Genomic DNA, 24494 nt, shown 5'->3' with positions numbered 1-24494 from the left:
AGATAGCATATTCAAAAGCAGAGACATTACTTTGCCAACAAAGGTCCATCTAGTCAAGGCTATGGTTTTTCCCAGTGGTCATGTGTGGATGTGAGAGTTGGACTGTGAAGAAAGCTGAGCACTGAAGAATTGATGCTTTTGAACTGTGGTGTTGGAGAAGACTCTAGAGTCCCTTGGACTGCAAGGAGATCCAACCAGTCCATTCTGAAGGAGATCAACCCTGGGATTTCTTTAGAAGGACTGATGCTAAAGCTGAAACTCCGATACTTTGGCCACTTCATATGAAGAGTTGACTCATTAGAAAAGACCCTGATTCTAGGAGGGATTGGGGGCAGGAGAAGGGGACGACAGAGGATGAGATGGCTGGACGGCATCACCGACTTGATGGACATGAGTTTGGGTGAACTCCGGGAGTTGGTGATGGACAGGGAGGCCTGGTGTGCTGCAATTTATGGGATTGCAGAGTTGGACACGACTGAGTGACTGAACTGAACTGAACTGAATGTGCAGGACAGGATGCTGTAAAGAAGTACTTTGGAGTTAAATCTCTCTGCTCTGCCTACCTCGTTGGATTTTGGAAGTTAAGGTACACATCTGACGTTTAAAAATATATGTAGAGCAATATTGTTTCAAATGTTCCAACCTCTACTACCTGGAAAAAAAAGTGTATCATATATGACATACTTGATATTTTCTGGAGTCATTGGAATTAGTGCTTGCTTGTGTGTGATTGCAGCCTAAGTCGCTTCAGTTGTGGCTGACTCCTTGGGACCCCGTAGACTGTAGCCCACCAGGCTCCTCTGTCCATGGGGATTCTCCAGGCAAGATCCTGGAGCGGGTTGCCATACCCTCCTCCAGGGGATCTTCCCAGTGCTTGCTTGAGATAATGTATAAGTTAAGGAAATAGACATATTAAGTTATAGCTCCACCAGACAATTTAGATGTGTTTTTTAAAAGGGAAATTTTTAGTTTGGGGACACAATTTTATAATGGTCTTGTTGACATAGATTGTAAGTGAAGATAGTCTACTTTCTGTCTTAAGATTTCCATGATACTTTGGCACATATGGTAAGTAAGTAAGTAAGTCTTAGTCGCTCAGTCGTGCTGGACTCTGCGACCCCATGGACTGCAGCCCACCAGGCTCCTGTATCCATGAGGTTTTCAAGGCAAGGATACTGGAGTGGGTTGCCATTTCCTTCTCCAGGGGATCTTCCCAACCAAGGGATCGAACCTGGGTCTTCTATACTGCAGGCAGATTCTTTACCGACTGAGCTACAAGGGAAGCTACGATAGGCTTGGTGCATGTGGTACTGTTTTTAAATACAGCGTTTATATTTTAAAATATAAAAGGTTATAGGTGGTATGAAGATGTAGGGAACAGTGAGTAGTCTACTTTGGCCAGTGTAGAATGCAGGGGTGGGAGTAGAGGAAATAGGAAGGTGGACTTGGAAATTGGGCCTAAATTATGAAAATTATGGAAGGTCTTACTATTTGCTATGCTAACCCATAGGGAGTAACTAAAGTTTTGTTGTTGTTAATATAAATGGCATTTTAAAATTTGGGACATTTTTATGAGCATCTACTGTCTACTGTTAACATTACTTCATGGGAAATAGACGGGGAAACAGTGGAAACAGTGTCAGACTGTATTTTTGGAGCTCCAAAATCACTGCAGATGGTGACTGCAGCCATGAAATTAAAAGACGCTTACTCCTTGGCAGGAAAGTTATGACCAACCTAGATAACATATTCAAAAGCAGAGACATTACTTTGCCAACAAATGTCCATCTAGTCAAGGCTATGATTTTTCCAGTGGTCATGTATGGATGTGAGAGTTGGACCGTGAAGAAAGCTGAACATGAAGAATTGATGCTTTTGAACTGTGGTGTTGGAAAAGACTCTTGAGAGTCCTTTGGACTGCAAGGAGATCCAACCAATCCATCCTAAAGATCAGTCCTGGGTGTTCATTGGAAGGACTGATGTTAAAGCTGAGACTCCAATACTTTTGCCACATGATGTGAAGAGTTGACTCCTTTGGAAAAGACCCTGATGCTGGGAGGGATTGAGGGCAGGAGGAGAAGGGGACGACAGAGGATAAGATGGCTGGATGGCATCACCGACTCCATGGACATGAATCTGAATCAACTCTGGGGAGTTGGTGATGGACAGGGAGGCCTGGCGTGCTGCAATTCATGGGTTCGCAGAGTTGGACATGACTGAGCGGCTGAACTGAACTGACTGTTAACACCAATCACTATGAAAAGTGTTTTCCATAAAGTAACTTGTAAACATCTGGTTTAGGAAGATTATCCTTCTGGTGCAGAAGCGGCGGTGGATTAGAGAGGAAAGAGTCTGAGGCAAAAAGAGCAGTTAAGCAATTACAGCAAAGATCTAAATCAGTGATCTTCACAGAGTGGCTCTAGACCAACAGCTCAGCATCACCTGAGAATTTATTAGAAATGCATATTCCTAAGCATCACCCCAAACCTAAGAAACTGGAGGTGGGGTGTAGCAATGTGTGCTCTCACAAGCCCTGCAGGTGAAGTTGGATGCACCCCAAAGTTTGTACATCAGTGGTTTTCAAATTTAGGAATTATCTGGGGAGGTCATTAAAAATGCAAGTTCCAGACAGAATGGATAAAGAAGATGTGGATAATATATGTGTATATACATACATAACTCAGCCATTAAAAAGAATGAAATAGTGCCATTTGCAGAAACATGGAGACCCTGTAGAAATTGTCATACTGAGTGAAGTCAGAGAAATACCATATGATATTGCTTATATGTGGAATCAAAAAAATGATATATGTGAACATACAAATGATACTTATTTACAACACAGAAACAGACTCACAGACTGAATTTATGATTAGTAGTAGGGGAGGGTGGAGGGGAAAGATATTTAGGGAGTTTGGGATTGGCATGTACACACACTGCTGTTTTTTAAACATTTATTTTTTAACATGCTCTTTTATTTTTGGCTGCATTGTGTCTTCCTTGCTGCATGTTTGCTTTCTCTACTTGTGGGAAGCAGGGGCTACTCTCTAGTTGTGGTGCACGAGCTTCTCATGATGGTGGCTTCTATATTTAAACTGTATAACCAACAGGGACCTACTGCATAACAGGGAACTCTGCTCAATATTATGTAACAATCTAAATGGGGAAAAGAATTGGAAAAAGTAGATACATGTGTATGTGTAACTGAATCAGTTTACTGTACACCTAAATTAACACAACATTGTTAATCAACTATACTCCAATATATAATAAAAAGCTAAAAAAAGGCACGTTCCAGGGGCCTAAAAATCTATTTTTAAAAACTTCTCAGCGGTTCTCATAATCAGCTGGGTTTGAATCCAATGGCCTAGATGGAAAATAATGTCCTCAGCTAAGACAGTGGTAATGAAAATGGAGGGATCAACTAGAAAAGGTATTTCTCAAACACTGTAATACCTCTAGAATTACATTAGGCCGTGATGGCATAAAATTAGCCAAAGCAATTGCTGATTTGAAAGTACTTTCTAGTGGGAAAGAGAGGGGTAGGTGCTTCAGCATGACTAGGAGTAAATTAGTATGGCCGTAAAGCAGAACTGAATAACAAGAATCAGTGATCAGTGTAAAGAAGTAGAGGAAAACAATAGAATGGGAAAGACTAGAGATCTCTTCAAGAAAATTCAAGATACCAAGGGAACATTGCATGCAAAAATGGTCATAATAAAGGACAGAAATGGTATGGACCTAACAGAAAGAGAAGATACTAAGAAGAGGTGGCAACAATACATAGAACTATACAAAAAACATCTTCATGACCCTGATTACAACAATGGTGCGACCAGTCACGTAGAGCCAGACATCCTGGAATGCGAAGTCAAATGGGCCTGAGGAAGCATCACTATGAACAAAACTAGAGGAGGTGATGGAATTCCAGTTACGCTATTTCAAATCCTAAAAGTTGATGCTGTGAAAGTGCTGTATTCAATATGCCAGCAAATTTGGAAAACTCAGCAGTGGCCACAGGACTGGAAAAGGTCAGTTTTCATTCCAACCCCAAAGAAAGGCAATGCCAAAGAATGCTCAAACTACCGTACAATTGCACTCATCTCACATGCTAGCAAAGTAATGCTCAAGATTCCCCAAGCCAGGCTTCAACAGTATGTGAACCATGAACTTCCAGATGTTCAAGCTGGATTTAGAAAAGGCAGAGGAACCAGAGATCAAATTGCTAACATCTGCTGGATCATTGAAAAAGCAAGAGAGTTCCAGAAAAACATCTATTTCTGCTTTATTGACTATGCCAAAGCCTTTGACTCTGTGGATCACAATAAACTGTGGAAAATTCTGAAAGAGATGGGAATACCAGATCACTTGACCTGCCTCCTGAGAAACCTGTATGCAGGTCAGGAGGCCACAGTTAGACCTGGACATGGAACAACGGACTGCTTTCCAAATCTCCTTTCCAAGACTCCTTTCCAAATGGGGATATTGTCACCTTGCTTATTTAACTTATATGCAGGGTACATCATGCGAAATGTCAGGCTGGATGAAACACAAGCTGGAATCAAGATTGCCAGGAGAAATATCAATAACCTCAGATATGCAGATGACACCACCCTTATGGCAGAAAGTGAAGAGGGACTAAAGAGCCTCTTGATGACAGTGAAAGAGGACAGTGAAAAATTTGGCTTAAAGCTCAACATTCAGAAAACAAAGATCATGGCATCCGGTCCCATCACTTCATGGCAAATAGATGTGGAAACAGTGGAAACAGTGGCTGACTTTATTTTTGGGGGCTCCAAAGTCACTGCAGATGGTGACTGCGGCCATGAAATTAAAAGACGCTTACTCCTTGGAAGGAAAGTTATGACCAACCTAGATAGCATATTCAAAAGCAGAGACATTACTTTGCCAACAAAGATCCGTCTAGTCAGGGCTATGGTTTTTCCAGTGGTCATGTATGGATGTGAGAGTTGGACTATAAAGAAAGCTGAAGAATTGATGCTTTTGAACTGTGATGTTGGGAAGACTCTTGAGAGTCCCTTGGACTGCAAGGAGATCCAACCAGTCCATCCTAAAGGAGATCAGTCCTGGGTGTTCATTGAAAGGACTGATGTTAAAGCTGAAACTCCAATACTTTGGCCACTTAATGCAAAGAACTGACTCATTTGAAAAGACCCTGATGCTGGAAAAGATTGATTGCAGGAGGAGAAGGGGATGACAGAGGATGAGATGGTTGGATGGCATCACTGACTCAATGGACACAAGGTTGCATAAACTCCAGGAGTTGGTGATGGACAGGGAGGCCTGGTGTGCTGCAGTCCATGGGGTCACAAACAGTCAGACACGACTGAGTGACTGAACTGAACTGAACTGAAACATGCGGCTGCCTGCTGCTGCTGCCTAGGTATCCTCAAAAGAGTCAAAGAGGCAGACACTTCTGAGAGACTGAACTGAACTGAACTGAGGTATCCTCAAAGTGTTATTTTGTAATGACCCTATTCTGGCTAGTGTATTTGTCATATATTCTTGTTTTTTTGTTTGTTTGTTTGTTTTTATTTATTTTTTGCCATGCCATGTGCAGGACCTTCATTCCTTGACCAAAGATTGAACCTGGGCTACAGCAGTGAAAGCGCGAAGTCCTAACCACTGGACTGCCAGGGAATTCCCTAAGGGTTTCAAATGGAATAGCATTTGGCAGTATTAATTTTGAAGAAGATAATGTTGAATTGCAAGGTTTTAATTTTAAAGCAAAGGGCGAGACTATAATAACCACATGAAAATTCTTAAGACTTTTTCAAGTTAATAAATCTTAACAAATGATTTGTGTTGACAAACTATATTATTCCTCAGAGTGAAGGTCTCTTTGTTTGCTACAGAGAGGCTTTGGGAGTATTTTGGTAAATGTTTGAAGTAGAGCAGGCCCTAAGGGGCTCTTAAGTCTGTAGCTGCTTTAAGTTTAGGGATGAAGCTTTTTTTTCTGGTAGCCCTGGAATAGTACAGTTGCTATTTACTCTGACTAAACATTTCACCTGGCTCTGCTAGACTAATTTAGGGTCCTCTGGAATCATTGTTTACTTTAAATAAGAAATCAGAAGGAATTCACTTGTAAGCCAAAGTCACCTATAGCAAATATTATCCCAAAACTGCTCCATAAGTATGTGGAATTTTAAAAAGCTGCTTCTCTCCCAAACTCACTTTAATGAAAATACATAAAAAATTGGAAATGTAAAAGGGTAGGCACTAGTCCTGCCTTTCCTGTTCATTAACTTGCTATGTGATATGAACAAATCAAATCATCAGTGGGGCCTCTATTTTCTCCTATACTCAAGTATAAAATGGGATTCATGTGATAAACCATAATGGAAAAGAATATGAAAAAGAATGTATATTTGTCATATAGGTGAGTCACTTTTATGTACAGCAGTAATTAACAGAAGATTGTAATTCAACCATACTTCAGTAAAAAAATAGAAAAGTAAAGTACGATTCAGAATGTGTATACTGGAGAGGATGAATCAGAAGAGATGTTATTATAGATATTTATTGTACAACTGAAGTACAAAGTAGCAGTCCAAAATTGATGAAATGTAGTGACTAAGAGACAAGTAGAATAAACACATCTGAAAACGGAAGGGTATGCCATGAAAAGGAGGTATTCAAATTCTTTCCCCCGCACCTCCATTCCCCCTCGTAGAAACCTTCAGCTGCGATGCTGGTGTTGGCTCGTCAATTAGCCAATATTATGAAAACTCAATAACTAAAGTTATTTAAAAATTAGAAGTTATTTTTTACTTTTACTTTCAGTAGTTCTAAGTTAACTGAACCTGAGGACACAGTATAACGTCCTTAAAAAAAGTATTTAATTGTGATAATATTTTAATATTTAATTAATGATTGAAGAAGGAAAGGAACTAAAATTTACCATTTTTCTGCCCCAAATATCTGTATCCGTAGGATTGCCTGGATGAAGATTTTTTTATTTATTTTTCTGGTTTGGGGGCCACACCTCACAGCTTGTGGTATCTTAGTTCCTTCCCCAGGGACTGAACCCTGGCCGTGGCAGTGAAAACACTGAGTCCTAGCCACTGGATTGCTAGGGAATTCTCCAGGATGACTTTTTTAAAAAACTGTCTTCATTATCTTGTCCACATTCAGAGTCATGGCCTCACTGTTTACTTGTTCGTTAAATTTTTTGTTTTTGGGGTCATGGCTTTAGATAGCACCATTACATGCTGATTCCTCTAAATTTCCAACCTAGACCTCTCCTATGTTGCCCCAGATTTGCACCTTGACATCTCCACCAGTGTCTACTAAGCACTTCAAATCTGGACTATCCAAACTGAACTCATATTCCCTTAATGGTAACGACTTCTCTACTAATTTCATTTTCTCAATAAATGGTGACTCCATCTTCTGTTTCTCAAGCCTAAAACCATAGTCATTTTTATTTACTCCTTTCCTCATACCCTGTACCTCTGATTTGGCCTCTACCTTCAAAACATATCTTGACTGTAACTGTTACCACCTCTGCTGCAGCCACCCAGGGCTAAGCCACCATTGTTTCTTGTCTCAATTATGTAAATAGTCTCCTCTTTTTCTTGAAGTCACTCAGTCGTGTCCGACTCTTTGCGACCCTGTGGACTATAGCCCACCAGGCTCCTCTGTCCATGGGATTCTCCAGGCAAGAATACTGGAGTGGGTTGCCATTTCTTTCTCCAGGGCATCTTCATGACCCAGGGATCGAACCCAGGTCTCCCGCATTGCAGGCAGAGGTTTTAACCTCTGAGCCACCAGGGAAGCCTAAATAGTCTCCCAACTCAGCTCAAAATGCTTCCATTTCAGAATAAAGGCCAGAGTGCTTATAGTGATCCACAAGTTTCTACGTGATTTCTCCCGACCTTGTTATCCCTTTGACTTCATGTACTACTCTCTGAACTCTGAACTCTGCTTCAGCCACCAAATCCTCAGTGCTCCTACTGCCCCTAAGTACATGATTACCAAGGGACCTTTGTTGAGAGAGGCTTTCCCTGGTTTCAACACCCTCCATCTCTGCTTTACTCTTCATACCACTTTTCATGATCTAACAGTATATATTAAATAATTTACTTACTTTTATATTATTAAAAATAATTTACTTATTTATCTATGCTCTTTATTGATTGTCTGTCCATTAGAAAGCAAAGTTCCATAAAGACAGGGATTTTTGTCTGTTTTACCCACTGCTATATCCCCTAGTGGGCTTCCCTTGTGGCTCAGATGGTAAAGAATCTGCCTGCAATATAGGAGACCCAGGTTCAATATCTGGGTTGGGAAGATCCCCTGGAGAAGGGAATGGCAACCCATTCCTGTATTCTTGCCTGGAGAATTCCTTGGACAGAAGAGCCCAGTGAGCTACAGTGCATGGGGTCACAAAGAGCTGGGCATGACTGAGTGACTAACACACATATCCCCCAGCACCTATAGTGACTGGTGCAAAGTCAACCCCATTGGTGGACTTTGTGGCTGAAATGCAGATAATTACAAATCATTTATGTAATAAATTATGTTAGTGCTGAGAAATAGTTGTATTCTTTCTGACTAAAATGACAGGTATCTTTTTAGGCCATTTTAGTCTAATATAATAAAATAAGTGAAGCAAAATATTTTGTGCTGATGATTTTTATTAGAAAGAATAAAAAGTAAGGTTGACTGCTTCCACCTCACAGACAATACCTATAAAACACAAATAAGTTGAAATTTACTGTTTCAAATAAAAGTATTTTATTTGCTATGTTCTAACTAGGACTGTATTTGTTTTGGATTATACTCATCACTCATAGCTTTGCTTTTTGTCCTTATCTTTACCGTAGAAAATGAGACCAAGCTTTTAAACCACGAAAACAGAAATTTGTGCCGTTATATAAGTAATAACATCTTTATTAAAAACACTGATTTTACCAAAATAAGGTCTAAAAATTGTAACAACATATTATATATTAAAAAAAGATAGCTACTCTACTACAATTTGGTAAAATTTAATACTCTAATTCTTCATGTATTTTTAGTTAATGGCTTTTGAAAATCAGGTTAAATGATAAAAACTATTCTATTTACACACCTTTAAGTGTTTGTTCAAACTGGAATATTTTTCTACATACTACACATGGTGTCCTGGTTTGGAGATAGTTTTATGTTAAAGGGGCCAAGACCTATGTATTTCTAACTATTCACTGTATTAAAAAGTGTGTGTGCATGCTAAGGTGCTTCAGTCATGTGTCTTTAGGACGGCAACCCTATGGAGCCTACCAGGCTCCTCTGTCCTTGGGATTCTCTGGGCAAGAATATTCGAGTGGGTTGCCATTCCCTTCTCCAGGGCATCTTCCCAACCCAGGGATCGAACTCAGGCCTCCCACATTGCAGGCAGATTCTTTACCTCCTGGGCCACCACTGGGTACCTAAAAAGAAGGGCTTCCCGGGTGTTGCAGTAGTAAAGAATCTGCCTGCAGGAGACTCAGGAGACCCAGTTAGATCCCTTTGTAGGGAAGACCCCAAGGAGTAGGAAATGCAATCCTACCTGGTGTGTTTGCCAGGAAAATTTCATGGACAGAGGAGCCTGGCAGGCTATAGTCCAGAGGGCTGGACAGGACTGGGCAACTGAGCACTCACGCACCTAAAAGGAACCTATTAACAAAGTTGTTGAAAGTTCAGTTCAGTTGCTGAGTCATGTCTGACTCTTTGCGACCCCATGAACCACAGCACACCAGGCCTCCCTGTCCATCAACCAACTCCCAGAGTTTACCCAAACCCATGTCCATCGAGTTAGTGATGCCATCCAACCATCTCATCCTCTGTCATCCCTTTCTCCTCCTACAATCAATCTTTCTCAGCATCAGAGTCTTTTCCAATGAGTCAACTCTTCGCATCAGATGGCCAAAGTATTGGAGTTTCAGCTTCAACATCAGTCCTTCCAGTGAACACCCAGGACTGATCTCCTTTAGGATGGACTGGTTGGATCTCCTTGCAGTCCAAGGGACTCTCAAGAGTCTTCTCCAACACCACAGTTCAAAAGCATCAATTCTTCAGTGCTTATCTTTCTTTATAGTTCAACTCTCACATCGATACATAACTACTGGAAAAACCATAACCTTGACTAGACGGACCTTTGTTGGCAAAGTAATATCTCTGCTTTTCAATATGCTCTCTAGGTTGCTCATAACTTTCCTTCCAAGGAGTAAGTGTCTTTTAATTTCATGGCTGCAGTCACCATCTGCAGTCATTTTAGAGCCCCCCAAAATAAAGTCAGCCACTGTTTCCTCATCTGTTTCCCATGATGTGATGGGACCAGATGCCATGATCTTAGTTTTCTGAATGTTGAGCTTTAAGCCAACTTTTTCACTCTCCTCTTTCACTTTCATCAAGAATCTTTTTAGTCCCTCTTCACTTTCTGCCATGAGTGGTGTCATCTGTATATCTGAGGTTATTGATATTTCTCCCAGCAATCTTGATTCCAGCTTGTGCTTCTTCCAGCCCAGCATTTCTCATGATGCACCCTGCATATAAGTTAAATAAGCAGGGTGACAATATACAGCCTTGATGTACTCCTTGTCCTGTTTGGAACCAGTCTATTGTTCCGTGTCCAGTACTAACTGTTGCTTCCTGACCTGCATACAGATTTCTCAAGAGGCACATCAGGTGGTCTAGTATTCCCATCTCTTTCAGAATTTTCCACAGTTTATTGTGATCCACACAGTCAAAGGCTTTTGGCATTGTCAATAAAGCAGAAATAGATGTTTTTCTTGAACTCTCTTGCTTTTTTGATGATCCAGTGGATGTTGGTAATTTTGTCCCTGGTTCTTCCGTCTTTTCTAAAACCAGGTTGAACATCTGGAAGTCTACAGTTCAGTATTGCTGAAGCCTGGCTTGGAGAATTTTGGGCATTACTTTACTAGCATGTGTGATGAGTGCAATTTTGCAGTAATTTGAGCATTCTTTGGCATTGCCTTTCTTTGGGATTGGAATGAAAAGTGACCTTTTCCAGTCCTGTGGCCACTGCTGAGTTTTCCAAATTTGCTGACATATTGAGTGCAGCACTTTCACAGCATAATCTTTTAGGATTTGAAATAGCTGAACTGGGATTTCTTCACCTCCACTAGCTTTGTTCCTAGTGATTCTTCCCAAGGCCCACTTGACTTCATATTCCAAGATGCCTGGCTCTAGGTGAGTGATCACACCATTGTGATTATCTTGGTCGTGAAGATCTTATTTCTAAAATAAGGGTAACTTAAGAGCTAAACAGTAAAGAAAAAAATAAATTATGTTTGTATACTATTTTTTGCAGCAAATACTGCTATTCAGACGACCATCAAACTGCACAAACATGTCCATGAAGACGTTCTCTTGATTTAAGAAATATGCCTTATGTGTCCTAGGATGTGGTCTCTAGCCTCAGCATCTACACCATATCGACAGCAAACCTGCGAATTGAACCACAATCCCGAGGCCAAGTTGGAAGTGAGCGCTCGAGGAGACACACAAAGGCGCTTGCGCAGTTATGCTAACACGTCGTCCAATTAGAGACGAGGCGGTCACCTCGTCCAATTAGAGGCGAGGCCAACCCGGAACTGCGGCAGGAAGCTACTGCGCACGCGCCAGGGACTCGTCCGCGATTGGCTGCGCCGAGGCGGGCGCCTTCAGATGCTCCGGCGTTGAGGGTGTCGCTGTCTACTTCGCGTAGTCCTGGTACCCGGGCCGTCGCTCTCCGGATTCTCGCTGGTGCGTCCCTGAAGGTGAGAGGCGTGTGAGGCTGTGACAGGCTGTAGGCTTGTGTGGGACAGAAACGTGAGAGGCTCCAGAGTGAGCCTCCGAAGGAGGCGGGAGGGCAGGAAGGCTGCGGCGTAGCCGCGGCCGCTTCCTGCGGGTCTGGGAGTGCCAATGGGGTCTTAAGTCTGAGGGGCGCTTGGCTGCCGGCTTTGGGGCGCTGGTGCCGGAGGGCGGGCCGTGGGGGCGCGTCTGTGGTGGGGAGGCCGCCAGGAGAGGCGACTCCGCGCTTTGGTGCCTTCGCTCCCGCCCTCCCGCTCACCTCCTGTGGCGCTTGGGTGTCTTTCTTCAGGATTCAGCTATACTCTTTTGCGCGGTATTAATTAGAATTAACTAAGTAATGGAAGATTTTTTTTTTTTTTTTGTTTACCGGGGCCACAAAAATAAAAGGAGCGACTTGAGTCACGAAGGGAAATAACGGTAACGCGTCTGCCTGTAATGGGGGAGACCCATGTTCGATCCCTGGGTTAGGAAGATCCTCTGGAGAAGGAAATGGCAACCCACTCCAGTATTCTTGCCTGGAGAATCCCACGGACAGAGGAGCCTCGTGGGCTACAGTCCATGGGGTCGCAAAGAGTCGGACACGATTGAGCAAGTTCACCTTCTTTCTTCTAATGGAGTTGGAAGGCGGAAAGCAGAAACAGCAGGGGAGGTGTGTTGTTGGTTCTTGCCTGTTTTATTTGCATTCTTGCATCCTAGAGGTTTGATGATTCTCCTCCCACGCCCACCTCAAAGCCAAACAGAATCCCTAGATTCTGGTCAAAATCTCCTTTGTCCAACTTCATCTTTTGCTAGACCCTCTCTCCGGACCTTCCTCAGCTCTAGTCTCATAGAAGGTTATGTGCGAAGCGTCTAATAGTAATTATCATAGATAGTAACATTACAGATAACATTGAGTGTTTACTGTGTCAGACTTTATTCTAAGTACTTTACCTATTTGATTTAACCCCCCCCCCAACCGTCTTATGAATAATCATTATTATGTTGTCCTTGTATAGCTGCTAAGTCCTGTCCGACACCATGGTTTGAAGCCTGTCAGGCTCCTCTGTCCATGAGATTTTTGCCGGGGAAGAATAGTGGAGTGGGTTGACATTTCCTTCTCCAAGGGCTTTTTCCCAACCCAGGGATCGAACTCACATCTCCTGCATTGCAGGCGAATTCTTTACCACTGAGCCACCAGGGAAGCCCAAGGAAGTTATGTAAACCGTTGAAGATCACATGATAGAAATGGTCCATACTTATATTTAGGCATTTGCCTCAAAAACTGTATTCTTAATTGTTGCACAGTGCAGTGGGTTAAATTGCCTGGTAATATAGGCCTTCTGATGTGTCATTAGCCTGGATTTGCCACTTTACTTGGGAGAACAGAAATAAGCAGGTGTTAGAATATAAAAGATGTTAGAGCATCACAGCAGAGCTGCCAAATGGGTGTTATTTTTAGGGCCTGGGAAAGGGCTCCGATAGCACTAATTTAAGAAGTAATAAGGATTCAGAAACGTTTAGGGGGAAGTATACCAAAGTCTTTGACTGTGTAGATCACAATAAACTGGAAAATTCTGGAAGAAATGAGAATACCAGACCACCTGACTTGCCTCTTGAGAAACCTATATGCAGGTCAGGAAGCAACAGTTAGTACTGGACATGGAACAATAGACTGGTTCCAAATAGGACAAGGAGTATGTCAAGGCTGCATGTTGTCACCCTGCTTATTTAACTTCTATGCAGAGTACATCGTGAGAAACGCTGGGCTGGAAGAAACACAAGCTGGAATCAAGATTGCCAGGAGAAATATCAGTCATCTCAGATATGCAGATGACACCATTCTTACGGTAAAAAGTGAAGAGGAACTAAAAAGCCTCTTGATGAAAGTGAAAGTGGAGAGTGAAAAAGTTGGCCTAAAGCTCAACATTCAGAAAACGAAGATCATGGCATCTGGTCCCAACATTTCATGGCACATGGATGTGGAAACAGTGTCAGACTTTATTTTGGGGGGCTCCAAAATCACTGTAGATGGTGATTGCAGCCATGAAATGAAAAGATGCTCACTCCTTGGAAGAAAAGTTATGACCAACCTAGATAGCATATTCAAAAGCAGAGATATTACTTTGCCGACAAAAGTCCATCTAGTCAAGGCTATGGTTTTCCAGTAGTCATGTATGGATGTGAGAGTTGGACTGTAAAGAGAGCTAAGCGCCAAAGAATTGATCCTTTTCAACTGTGGTGTTGGAGAAGACTCTTGAGAGTCCCTTGGGAGATCCAACCAGTCCATTCTAAAGGAGATCAGTCCTGGGTGTTCATTAGAAGGACGAAGCTGAAACTCCAGTACTTTGGCCAATTCATGTGAAGAGTTGACTCATTGGAAAAGACCCTGATGTTGAGAAAGATTGATGGTAGGAGGAAAAGAGCATGACAGAGGATGAGATGGCTGGATGGCATCACTGACTCAATGGACATGAGTTTGGGTAAACTCTGGGAGTTGGTGATGGACAAGGAGGCCTGGTGTGCTGCGATTCATGGGGTTGCAAAGAGTCAGACATGACTGAGCGACTGAACTGACTGAACTGATAACTGGTGTCTAGTACTTCCTCAGTGGCATCGTGGTAAAGAATCCTCCTGTCAGGCAGGAGACCATGAAAACTGTGGATTCAGTCCTTGGATCAGGAAGCTCCTGTGAAGTACGAATGGCACCCCCCTCCACATTTGTGCCTGGAAAAGTCCATGGACAGAGGAGCCCGGGTGGCTACAGTCCATGGGGTCGCAAAGAGTAGGACACGATTGAGCGCACACACATAATGATATCTGTAGTTTGCTCTGAAATGCATCATCAGCAAGTTAGATGGATTGGTGGATGCCTAAGGGCATATATAAATGGCAGAGCTAGAAATCAAGCCATGGCAGGCTGGCTTCAGAGTGTTTTCTTAATCCCCACTTTGCTGGTTTTCCCATACCTGCATACTCAAATTCATTAATATTTTCTTTAGTATGGGATGAGAAGGGTTGAAAAATTAGACATGATAGGATTTAGGTGTTGAAAAGTTTAAGGTTTAAGATAGTGATTCTTAAATGTGAGATTTAGGAGCACCAGTGGCAATGCTTTTGGCTGAGATATTTGGACAGTCTTTAGCAATTGTCAACTGAGTCTTAATAAAGCCACTAGTATGTTTGACTAAACCGTGGTATTGAGGGTGATCAGCGCAGTGAAAGGGGTGAAGAACTGGCCTGCCTTGTTGAAGTGCCTAGCGAGTAAAATGGGTTCCTCAATTATTTTGAAGTTTGAGGGGAGTTCTCTGGGTTGGGACAGTCTTTTCCAAATAGGCTTTAGCTGCAGAAGAGGTGGTAGATTGTTTGTAAGGGGGAAGGCTTCAGTCCATCATGAAAATTTACAGACCATGACAAAAACATGTTTTTATCCATAAGATGAAGGAAGTTGTGTGAAGTCCATTTGCCAGACCTCAAATGGTCCACAAGTCAGTTTAGAATATCTGGGAGAAGTACTCTCAGGTTCCCTGGGTTGTATTTTATACAAGCGGGACAAGTGGGGTAGGCAATTTTTTGTGGCCTTGTTAATATTTCCTCATAAACATTGATTCGTGAATGCTATCATTTTGTCAGTAGACCAAGTGGTATTATGTACAGTGCTTGCAGTAACAGTTCAGTTGCTCAGTCATGTCCCACTCTGTGACCCCATGGACTGCAGCATGCCAGGCCTCCCTGTCCATCACCAACTCCCAGAGTTTACTCAAACTCATGTCCACTGAGTCAGTGATGCTGTCCAGCCATCTCATCCTCTGTCATCCCCTTCTCCTCCCACCTTCAATCTTTCCGAGCATTAGGGTCTTTTCAAATGAGTCAGTTCTTTGCATCAGGTGGCCAAAGTATTGGAGTTTCAGCTTCAGCATCTGTTCTTCCAATGAATATTCAGGACTGATTTCCTTTAGGATGGACTGGTTGGATCTCCTTGCAGTCCAAGGGACTCTCAAGAGTCTTCTCCAACACCACAGTTCAAAAGCATCGATTCTTCTGTATAGTGCTTAGGAGAGAGAATTTTAGAGTCTTTAGTAGACTGGGTAGTTATTTGGTCCAAACCAGAGCTTTCTTGATATTAAAATATCAAGCCATCAATTATTGAATTTCCAATCTTGTTTTTCATTTTCTGAAGCCACTTGTTGGGCTTTTCTAGCCAGTTTTCTAAGTTACCATTTAGAAGAATATCCACTGGGACCATGAAAGAGCTTTGGCTGCTGTTGGTTCCTTTAAGGGCAGTATTTCTTGTGGAAATGTCAGCAGGGTGATTTCCCTTAGCTTTCAGAGAGTCAAGTTTAGCAGAATCTTAATAAAGGCTAACGTGGCAGTAAAAGTAATGCATCCAGTCACTCCTGAACATAGGGACCTTTTAAAATTTCATTTCTGCTGAAGTAAGGAAGCCACATTGCTTCTACAACATTCCAAAATCTTGAGCTGTTCTGAAAGCATATCTACTATCAGTGTAAATATTGACAGTTTTGCCCTTGGCTAAAGTACAAGCCCATGTAAGAGTATATGATTCAGTTTGTTGAGTTGAAGTAGTAAAGGTGCTACCTCAACACTATCAGAAGGAGTTCCAATATTGTCACTCTGCCAGACATCAGTGAACCATAAGATGTCAGTGTTACCCAAAGGAATTTTCTGCAGATCATTCACAAGGAATCAGATGATCCCTGAGCATTAAGCAGTCGTGAGGGACTTGGTTGACAGAGGGGAGAAGAGTAGTGGGAGGGTCAGCTTATTACACTGTAGAAGTGTTATGTAAGGAGTGTTTAACAAAAGGACTTCAAGGCAGCTGACTTGGAAATGTTGAATTTAGGAGGATTTCTGCGTCATGAGTGTTAAAATGAGGATCCCACAACTATTTTCTTGATGGTCTTAACCAAAACGGCAGTGGCAGTAATGGTTGTAATACCCTTTGGGTTGTTGCTGGTCCCCGTGTTTTTGGATGAGTATGCAAGGGCGTTTCCTTCCTTTTCATACACAAAAAGGAAATCTGATAATTAGAATGCCGAAGGGCAGGTGGGTTCATGAAACTTGTTTAAGGCCTCAAAGACTATGTTTTCTGGTTCTTCCCATAAAATTGGTTCCTGTTCTTTAGTAAAACATGGAGGATTGGCCATAAGAGAAATTTAGAATGTTATCAAAATGATAACCGACTAGCCTAAGGAAGACTCATAGTTGACGGTTGTTTTGGGTTTGGGCTTCCCTGGTGGCTTAGCTGGTAAAGAATCCACCGGCAATGCGGGAGACCTGGGTTAGATCCCTGGGTTGGGAAGACCCCCTGGAGAAGGGAATGGCTACCCACACCAGTATTCTGGCCTGGAGAAATCCATGGCATCACAAAGAGTTGGACACGACTGAGTGACTTTCACTTTCACTTTGGGTTTGGGGAAACTTAGTACACAGGGGCTTCCCTGGTGGCTCAGAGGTTAAAGCGTCTGCCTGCAATGCAGGAGGCCTGGGTTCGATCCCTGGGTCGGGAAGATCCCCTGGAGAAGGAAATGGCAACCCATTCCAGTACTCTTGCCTGGAGAATCCCATGGACGGAGGAGCCTGGTGGGCTACAGTCCACGGGGTCGCAAAGAGTCGGACAAGACTGAGCGACTTCACTTTCACTTTAGTACACTATGAAGACTATCTGGATCTGTACACAGCCCTTGTTCTGATACCAGATGCCCTGAATAGTGAACCTTGGTTTGGGCAAACTACAATTTTTCCTTGGTGGTTTTATGTCTTATAAGGCTAAAACCTTTAGCAAGTGGATACTGTCTTCCAAGGAGGCAGCTTGAGAGGGAGAGCAAAATAGCAAGTCATTCACATATTACAACAGAGTAGAACCTGTGGGGAACTTTTTATCATACAGATCAGCCTCTAGGGTTTATGAGAAATAAGGAGGACTCTCAGTAAAACCTTGAGTTTTTACTGTCCAGGTGAGTTTTTTCTTCTTTAGGGCAAAAAGGCATTTTGTAGCTTCAATCAACTGGAATGCTAAAGAATACACTGATAAATCAGTTGCAGTAAATAATTTACTTCCAGTGAGAATGGATTTTAGTAGAGGGTTAGGAACAACAGCCAAGGTGTCAAGAGATAGCAGTGTTGTTTATTGCTTGGAGGTCCTAGGGCAATTCTACCTTTGGCCCTTCGGTTTTCTCACCAGTAAAATGGGAATGTTATAGGAGTATAACTAATACTAGAGACTGTAAAGTCTTGAGCCTTGTAATCTATTTCGGGTTTTATGCCTCGAAGGGCTTCTCTACTTGTAGGGTATTAATTAATTTGGGGGCAGGATTTGAAGGATCTATTAGAATCTTGATGGGAGTGCGTGTGTGCCTGCAGGCTTGCTAAGTTGCTTCAGTCATGCCTGACTCTTTGCGACTCTGTGGACTGCAGCCTGCCAGGCTCCTCTGTCCTGGGGATTCTCCAGGCAAGAATGCTAGAATGGGTTGGCATGCTCTCCTCCAGAGTATCTTCCCGACCAGGGATCGAATTGGCAGGCAGGTTCTTTACCACTAGCGCCACTTGTAAATATCTCCCTTGATGGGAGATGCACTGTGAATTTTGCCAACTTTAGGTATAGATCTTCCCGATAAGAAGTGTGGTAGCTGATTCAGGGACAGATGATCTGTTTTCTGAATCAGCTCTAGTAACATGAGAGATGAGGCAAATACAGGTTGTCGGAGATAATTCCATTCACCTGATTGGTTGCCTTACTGCTATGAAAACTCTAGAATTACCCTTTGGGAGAAAGAAGTTCTGGCAGGAGACTTTTCTAAAGAAGGATCAACCTAATAAGTGGGTTTGGACAGAGAAACTAAGGGGAAAAGGGTGTGTATCTCTCAAGTGGCCTAAACAAAAGGGTATAGATTCAGAGACAGGAATCTATTGAAGTTCATTAGAGTTCCCCACTATTTGAACTATTGTAGTACTCTGAGGCAGAGGCTTCTTTTTGTAGTGGTGTTGAACACTGAGAGTAAGGCTCTGATGTCCTTTAAGACTGGAAGAGACTCATCCTCAATCTGGCGAATGTTTCTGCAGACTTTTAAGAGGAAGAATTGGAAAGAACCCCTGTAGTTTCTTAGAATCCCTTTATTGACAATTGCGAGAATGTTGGTTAGAGGGCTAATTTCACCTGAAAGTGCTTAAATTTGTAACAGTCTCTTTCCAGTGTCCTGACTGTTTGAAATCGTAGCAAAACTAGGAGGGCTTTGGTTTCATTTAGGGTCTGGACTTGAATTTATTTCCTGGGCTTCAATATTAAGGATTTTGGCAGGCTTTCTTTGAGGTGACTCATCTAGAGTGTGAAAGAGCTGGTTTGCTAGATTAGCTAAATCTGGAATAGGCATAGTTTTCCATCCTATCCTGGTCCATTTTATTAGAAGAGAAAGGTCCTGGTTCAGCCCATTAATGAACTTAGAGTTAAAAGCTACCTAGGTGGAATCAACATCTGAAGGAGAAAAACAGAGTTTTTTAAAAAAACAATTTAAAGTTGGAATAGTTATGAACAGATTAATCAGATTTTTTTTGTGCAAGTCTGAATTTTGTTCAAATTAACAGTCTTTGCAGAAGTCTGTGAAAATGCCTGATGAAGTCACCTGGAGATTGCTTGAGCCTGACCATATAAGTTGGTGGACTGGTCTCGGGTTGTAATTCTAGAGACCTTTCAGTATTTTCCCAATTAGCATGTGTGCTTTTTTTTTTTTTTTCCTGCCATGCTTGCATGGCTTATGGAGTTTTAGTTTTCCTGACCAGGGACTGAACCCCAGCCCTGACAGTGAGTGCATCCATTCCTAACCAGCGCACTAGCAGGGAATTCCTCCAAGTCAGCAGTTTTCATACTGTGGGCCTGACTTCGCTGACACACATATGAACTAGCTGATACAAGTTGGAGAAACCAGGTTGATAAGTTAGAATGATTATACTAAACTCCAATACAAACCTGTGAGGATCTTTGTTTACTTCTGGAAAATCTTTGACTATTGCTTGCAGTTTAGCTTTAGTTTAGGGTTTATAAGAAAGCAAGAGTTTATCCTCTGGGTCCTCAGCTTAATTTTAAAAGGCGGGTTCTGATATGTTCAGAGGAAAAGAGGATAGGAGACTTTTAGTGAAAAAGGGAAATTCCACTGGAGAGTTATTATGGGGGAACTGAGGGTGAAGAGGAGGTGTAGGTGGTGTGGAAGGGAAGAGAGATGGTGCAGAGGGTGGTCCTCAGCATGAGGGCTGAGGAAGAGGGGTAGAGGATTTTGAAGCTTTTTTACCTTTCTTTGTTTGCATCAGCTAAGATGTTATTTTGCAAAGAGACAATTTTAGGCTCCTGAGAACATTTGGAAACCTCAGAATAGCAATCAAAATACTCATTTCCTTCAGTTTTGGGAATTTTAGAACTATGGTTGTCCAGTTTGGTTTTAAGAAAAGTTAAGTTTGGGAATTTCACAAGTTCCTCCTAATGGCCATTGACGTTCTAAATTGCTTTTGGGTAGGTTGGTCCATTTAGCTGGAAATGTGCATGCAGAAGGACTGTAGTTTTTAAACATAAAATCGGCCGGAGTCCCTGTAGTGGTAGAGTGCACCCTCAAAATAATCTAGGTAACTGGGATCCCATTTCTCAGCGTTTTTCCCCTGGAGTGAAAGAATAAGTTTCAAAAGCCTAAAAAGCTCAAATACCTTGTAGGTCTAATACCAGCCAGTTCTAAGGGAACAGCCCAGTCATACAAGAGCCAAGCTAAAAGCTGCTCAGCAAAACTCGAGTGAAACAGCCTAAATCTGTGGGAGCGAGCCCAAAGCTTTAATAGTGAAGTTCCACTAGAACAGCCCGTTTCAAAGGGAATCTGGCCAAAGGCTGATACTGGCACATTTCCAGTAAAACAGCCCCTGTTCTAAAAGGACTCAGGCTGGAGGCTAGTGCAGTTACAGTTGAAACAGCCTGTTTTTAGTGTCAGGCCAAAGTGCCAAATGAGTACTCACAGACAGAACTAGGCCTTAAACAGAAAGAATGAGTTCCTGAAACAGATCCTGAATAAAACCTGGAGAGCTTCAAAACCCAAAGAGGATGTAAGCTCAGATCCAGGAGAAAGACTTACTCTTGAGCCCCAGGGTTTAAGAAGAAAAGCATTGGGCACCAATGGACTCGGTGTGGGTCCTGCACCTGTTTGCTGACCAGTCTTGGAGTCATCATGGGTCTTCTCTGGATCCCGGTCTGGGCCACCAAACTGTTGACTTTAAGCAAATAGACTGCCAATTATTTCTCTGGGTAAAATGGGTTTACTTGGGATCAGCAAACAATTGCAGTTTGCAGTTTGCAATCGTGGTGAGCCATGTGCAAAACCTGCACACCCAGGAGAGGAGAACACTTTATGGGTAGGGGGAGGAACTGAGAAGGCTATTGTAGGACTTCCCTGGTAGTATAGTGGATATGAATTCGCCTGCCAGTGCAGGAAACATGGGTTTGATCCCTGGTCCAGGAAGATTGCACATGCTGGGATGCAGCTAAGCCCCTGCAGCAGGACTTCTGGAGCCCACACACTCTAGAGCCTGTGCTCCCCGTCAGTGGAAGCTGTGCCAGTGAGAAGTTCATGCACCACAGCAAAGAGTAGCCCCCGTTCGCTGCAACTAGAGAAAGCCCGTGCATAGCAGGGAGGCCCAGCCAAACCAAAAGTAAATATAAAAGGGCTATGGTAAACAAAGAGTCCATTGGAGGACAGTTTGAAGTCTAGCGACTTTTCTTTCATTTTTTGGGGAGGGGGGCGGCCGACGCCATGTGGCATGTGGGGTTGTAGTTCCCTGACTAGAGTCCACCCTGACGCCTCCCCTCCACACCCCTCCACAGTGGATGCGCGGATTCTTAACCAGTGGATCACCAGGGAAGTCCCAGTAGTGACTTTTCATTGGCTGAGTTTTGACAGTTTTATTGGTTGAGTTTTTGCCAGGCAAGAAGAGGGTTCTTCATGTAACTGTTGGTTGTTGCTATCATCATGTACTGGGAGAGCTTCTCCTTCTGGCCTCTGGTCTGTATGTTAGTTGAGATTTCTGTTGATTTTTATACCATTGCTGATCCCTCAAACTACATCCAGACTGGTTATTTATCAGATACTCATGTATTTCCTCATTTTTACGTTGCTGAAAGTGGGAAATGTCTAACCAGCAGTGATGGCATGTCCCAGCTTAATTGGCTGTAGTTCTTTTTTCCTTTGTAGAAAATTGGAAATACACAGTAAAGAAGTCAGAAGAAAATAAAAATTACTGGTACTTCTGACATCTAGATATAATGTTCATGTTGTGCATGTGTTTTTCTAGTCTTTTTAAACTCTCTATAGATGTGTAATTTTCAGTTAATAACTCAATGGGTACACTTAGATGACTTTTAACAAACTTGTAACCACACTGCGATATGATGGAGCTTACCTTGATCACACACGAAAGTTTCCCATGCCCCTTTGCATTCTAGTCTTTAGCACAAACTCACATACTATTTTTTTGTCTTTTTCTTTTATAACATTGAAATGTTGCTGAACATGTTTGGTAGCCATTTATGAAATTAAAATTTACTGTTTTTAGAGCAGTTTCAGGTTTAGCAAAGTGGAGGGAGATGTTTTAGGTGTATAGCATTAGGTTTAGGTGGAGATTTCCCATGTACCACTGCCTTCCCTTGTTATTAGCATCTCTCACCAGAATGCTACATTTGTTACCGTTGACACACGTAAGCACCCAGAGTCCGTAGTTTACATTAGGATTTATTCGTGGCCTTGTACATTTTGTGCATTTGGACAAACATGTAATGACATGTATCCATCATTAGGGCATTATAAACTACACTTTCTCTGCCTTAAAAAATTTTGTGGTCTGCCTTTTCATCTGGGCCCCTCCCCTAACCCTTGGCAGTGATCTTTTTACTCCATACTTTTGCCTCTGTAGTTTTCTAGGATGTCACATAGTTGGAATCATATAGTATGTAGCCTTTTCAGATTGGCTTCTTTCATTTAGTAATACGCATTTACGGTTCCTCCATGTCTTTTCATGGCTTGGCAGCCCTTTTCTTTTCTTTCTTTCTCTTTTTTCGGTAAGTGTTGAGTAACATTCCGTGGTCTGAATGCACCACAGTTTGTTTATTCATTCACCTGAGTGCTTGGTTGCTTTCAAGTTTTGGCAATAATGAATAAAGGTGCGGTAAAACATTTTTATGCAGGTTTTTTTCAACTCTTTGTTGAAAGGAGTTTATCCTATGATAAAAATATGTTCAATTTTGTAAGAAAGTACCCAAATGTCTTCCAAAGTGGCTGTACCATTTTGCATCCCCACCAGGAATGAATGAAGATTCCTATTGCCCCATGTCCTCACCGGCATTTGGTATCATCTGTTTTGGATTGTCTTCATTTTTGATGACATATGACGTGGAGCATCTTTCCATGTGCTTATTTGCTATTTTATATCTTTTGTGATATATCTTTTAAGATCTTTGGCCCACTTTTTAACTGGATTGTTTTATTGTTGAGTTTTAAGATTTCTTTGTATATTTTGGATAATAGCCCTTTATCAGATGCACCTTTCGCTGGTATTTTCTCCTAGTGTGGCTTGTCTTTTTATTACTTTGACATTGTCTTTGCAAAGCACAAGTTTTAAATTTTAATGAAGTCTAGCTTATCAGTTATCTCTTCCATGGGGTTTTTCCTTGGTGTTGTAGCTAAAAAGTCATCACCATACCCAAGGTCATCTAGATTTTCTTCTGTATTATCTTCTAGGAGTATTTTCGCTTTGTGTTTTACATGTAAGCCTATGATTCATTTTAAGTTAATTATTCTGAAGAGTGTAAAGTCTTGTTTCTAGGTTCATTTTCTTTGCATGTGTGCGTGCATGCTAATTCACTTTAGTTGTGTTTGACTCTTTGCGACCCTATGGACTGTAGCCTGCCACGCTTTTCTGTCCGTGGGATTCTCCAGGCAAGAATACTGGAGTGGATTGCCATGTCCTCCTCCAGAGGGTCTTCCCGATCCAGGGATTGAACCTGCGTCTCTTATGTTTCCTGCATTGGCAGGCGGGTTCTTTGCCACTAGCACCACCTTGTTGTTATTGAGTCGCTCAGTCGTGTCTGACTCTTTGTGATCCCATGGACTGCAGCACGCCAGGCCTCCCTGTCATTCACCATCTCCTAGAGTTTGTTCAAACTCATGTCCACTGAGTTGGTGATGTCATCCAACCATCTCATCCTCTGTGTCTGACTCTTTGCGATCCCATGGACTGCAGCACGCCAGGCCTCCCTGTCATTCACCATCTCCTGGAGTTTGTTCAAACTCATGTCCACTGAGTTGGTGATGTCATCCAACCGTCTCATCCTCTGTGTCTGACTCTTTGTGATCCCATGGACTGCAGCATGCCAGGCCTCCCTGTCATTCACCATCTCCCGGAGTTTGTTCAAACTCATGTCCACTGAGTTGGTGATGTCATCCAACCGTCTCATCCTCTGTCGTCCCCTTCTCTTCCTGCCTTCAGTCTCTCCCAGCATCAGGGTCTTTTCCAGTGAGTCAGCTCTTCTCATCAGGTGGCCAGAGTATTGGAGCTTTAGCATCATTCCTTCCAATAAATATTTGGGGTTGATTTCCTTCAATATTAACTGGTTTGATCTTGCTGTCCATGGGACTCTCAAGAATCTTCTCCAGCATCACAGTTCAAAAACATCAATT

The 24494-nt window shown here is 42.4% G+C and overlaps 1 protein-coding gene across 1 annotated transcript in view; it reads left to right on the top strand.

Annotated features, from left to right (window-relative positions):
• Positions 11650–24494, top strand: part of RAD54B (RAD54 homolog B (S. cerevisiae)) — a 111811-nt gene continuing 98966 nt past the window's right edge. Inside the window, exon 1 of the mRNA XM_005689235.3 lies at positions 11650–11765. The gene's annotated coding sequence lies outside the window, so the exon portion shown is untranslated. The remainder of the gene's footprint in view (positions 11766–24494) is intronic.

Source organism: Capra hircus, chromosome 14, assembly GCF_001704415.2.
Source record: "Capra hircus breed San Clemente chromosome 14, ASM170441v1, whole genome shotgun sequence".
Taxonomy (NCBI): Eukaryota; Metazoa; Chordata; class Mammalia; order Artiodactyla; family Bovidae; genus Capra; species Capra hircus.
The sequence above is the reverse complement of the archived record's forward strand: the minus strand, read 5'-3'. Positions and strand labels throughout refer to the sequence as shown.